This window comes from Carcharhinus amblyrhynchos, unplaced genomic scaffold (assembly GCF_965287045.1).
Source record: "Carcharhinus amblyrhynchos unplaced genomic scaffold, sCarAmb.v2.hapA scaffold_53, whole genome shotgun sequence".
Taxonomy (NCBI): Eukaryota; Metazoa; Chordata; class Chondrichthyes; order Carcharhiniformes; family Carcharhinidae; genus Carcharhinus; species Carcharhinus amblyrhynchos.
Window position 1 is genome coordinate 1,284,018 of NW_027649794.1, and position 3,467 is coordinate 1,287,484.

Sequence of the window (3,467 nt, forward strand, 5' to 3'; positions counted from 1 at the left end):
TCTCAGAACTGGTTAGACCACAAATCCAAAACTAAACTCAGCAATTCTGCTCAGAGCGGTTTTATCGTTTGTTTTCAAATTACAGCGATGCTTTATGAGAAATGTTCCTTCTGGATGACTTCAACCTGACTGTCCCCCTCATCCCTCCCCTCTTCCCGAGATGGGATCAGCGAGAGCGGGAGGATGGTGTGGGAGAACCAGCCCAGTCTCCGGGACAGGGAGGGAGGCAGCTCAATTGACTGTTATTGGAATGGCTGGGAAAGCACCTTGGCAAAGACACAAGGAAGTAGCAGCAGGTTCTAGGACTGTGCTCACCTCCTCAGGAATATATTCAGTGGGTGCCGAACACAGAGTTGGTGTGGAGTTCTGTCTCAGTGCTCTAGAACATAGAACATAACAGCACAGTACAGGCCCTTCGGCCCTCAATGTTGTGCCGAGCTATGTCCAATCCCAAGATCAAGCTATCCCACTCCCTATCATTCTGGAGTGCCCCGTGTGCCTATCCAATAACCGCTTGAAAGTTCCTAAAGTGTCCGACTCCACTATCACAGCAGGCAGTCTGTTCCACACCCCACCCACTCTCTGAGTGAAGAATCTATCTCGGACATCCCTCCTATATCTCCCACTATAAACCTTAGAGTTATGCCCCCTAGTAACAGCTCCATCCACCTGAGGAAATAATCTCTGCACGTCCACTCTATCAGTCCCTCTCGTCATCTTATAAGCCTCTATTAAGTCGCCTCTCATCCTCCTCTGCTCCAAGGAGAAAATCCCCAGCTCCCTCAACCTTTCCTCATCAGACCTACCCTCCAAACCAGGCAGCATCCTGGTAAATCTCCTCTGCACTCTCTCCACATCCTTCTTATAGTGAGGTGACCAGAACTGCACAGAATGTTCCAAATGTGGTCTCACCATGGTCCAGTATAGTTGCATCATAACCCCAAGGCTCTTAAACTCAAACCCCCTGTTAATAAATGCTAACATACTATAAGCCTTCTTCAGGGCTCTATCCACTTGAGTGGCAACCTTCAGAGATCTGTGGATATGGACCCCAAGATCTCTCTGTTCCTCCACATTCCTCAGAACCCTGCCATTGACGCTGTATGTCTCTGTCCCAGGAACATCAAATATCAAAGTGAGATGAAGCCAATCTCCTGTATTCTCATCATCTGGGCTCTCATTGCTGAAGGTGAGACTTTTCATTAAATGAGTCACTCATTATGTCCTTCAGACTAAATATTTCAATAGCGTTTTCGTTCATGGCACCCCATGATATATCCATATATATTTAAGAGGAGGCGATAGCCTAATGGTATTATCGCAAAGCTATTAATCCAGAAACTCAGCTGGGGACCTGGGTTCGAATCCCGCCATGGCAGCTTGTGGAATTTGAATTCAATAAAAAAATACCTGGAATTAAAAATCTACTGATGACCATGAAACCATTGTTGGAAAATCTCATCTGGTTCACTAATGTCCTTTAGAGAAGGAAATCTGCCATCCTTACCCAGTCTGGCCTACATGTGCCTCCAGAGCCACAGCAATGTGGTTGGCTCCAACTGACCTCAGAGAACTTGGGATGGGCAATAAATGCTGTCAAAAGTCTGACAACACCAGGTTTAAGTCCAACCGATTTATTTGATAGTAAACTCACTAGATTTCGAGATTTCCCTCTTCTTCAGGTGAATGGAGAGTTCTGGCCTCAGACAGAGCATATAAAGCACAGACAGTTTGGAGATTACTGATTAGAATGCGAATCTTTACACCTAACCTGCTGTTCAAGTCCTAAAGTGGCCGACAATGTGAGTGGAAGGAGCACTGATCACAGGTTAAAGAGATGTGTATTGTCTCCAGACAGCACAGTGAGTGAGGTTTTGCAAACCCAGGCAAGTCACGGGAGTTACAGATAGTGCGACATGAACCCAAGATCCCTGTTGAGACCGTCCTCATGCGTGCGGAACTTGGCTATCAGTCTCTGCTCAGCGACTCTGCGCTGTCGTGTGTCGTGAAGGCTGCCTTGGAGAACGCTTACCCGAAGGTCAGAGACCTATCCACGTCCACATCATGCTGGCATATCCATATCAATAAATGATGGCCAGCCAGCAACACCCGTGACCCACAAATGAATTAAAAAAAAATAAATATTTGTGTGCTTGCACATAAGTATCTGGTGTTGATGTGCACTGTTATTTGTCATTTATATTAATGATTTGGATGAGAATATAGGAGGCATGGTGAGTAAGTTTGCAGATGACACAAAGATTGGTGGTATCGTGGACACTGAAGTTTATCTCGGATTGCAACAGGATCTTGATCAATTGGCCCAGTGGGCTGATGAATGGCGGATGGAGTTTATTTTAGACGAATGCGAGGTGATGCATTTTGATAGATTGAACCATGGCAGGACTTAGTTAATGATAGGGCGTTGGGGGAGTTACAGAACAGAGATCTAGGGGTACATGCTCATAGCTCCGTGAAAGTGGAGTCACAGGTGGACAGAGTGGCGAAGAAGGCATTTAGCATGCTTGGTTTCATCGGTCAGAACATTGACTACAGAAGTTGGAATGTCTTGTTGAAGTTGTACAAGACATTGGTAAGGCCACGCTTGGAACACTGTGTGCAGTTCTGGTCACCCTATTATAGAAAGGATATATTAAACTCGAAAGAGTGCAGAAAAGGTTTACTAGGATGCAACCAGGACTTGATGGTTTCAGTTATAAGGAGAGGTGGGATAGACTGGGACTTTTTCCTCTGGCGCATTAGGAGTCTGAGGGGTGATCTTATAAAGGTCTATAAAATAATGAGGGGCATAGACCAGGTAACTAGTCAATATCTTTTCCCAAAGGTAGGGGAGTCTAAAACTAAAGGTCATAGGTTTAAGGTGAGAGGGGAGAGATACAAAAGTGTCCAGAGGAGCAATTATTTCATCCAGAGGGTGGTGAGTGTCTGGAACAAGCTGCCAGAGGTAGTAGTAGAGGCGGGTACAATTTTGTCTTTTAAAAAGCATTTAGATAGTTACATGAGTACGATGGGTATAGAGGGAGGGGGTTACAGAGATAGGGAGGGTTGTAGGGGCTGGAGGAGGTTGCAGAGATAGGGAGGGCTGTAGGGGCTGGAGGGGATTACAGAGATAGGGAGGGTTGTCGAAGCTGGAGGAGGTTACAGAGATAGGGAAGGGGTGTAGGAGCACCTGGAGGAAACCCACGCAGACACGGGGAGAATGTGCAGACTCCACACAGACAGTGACCCGTGCTGGGAATTGAACCCGGGTCTCTGTGAGGCAGCAGTGCAAACCACTGTGCTAGCCCCAATCCTAGTATCCTTTGGACAGACAGAGCTGACAGAGTGAAAGCTCACCTCATGGGGTTAATGAGTCCTGAGGCAGTTCCTTGGAAAGAGGAGGCTGGAACTGAAAAGGCAACACCTTTGTCTTATTGATTTCTCATTAACTTGGGGGAGTTGCTTCA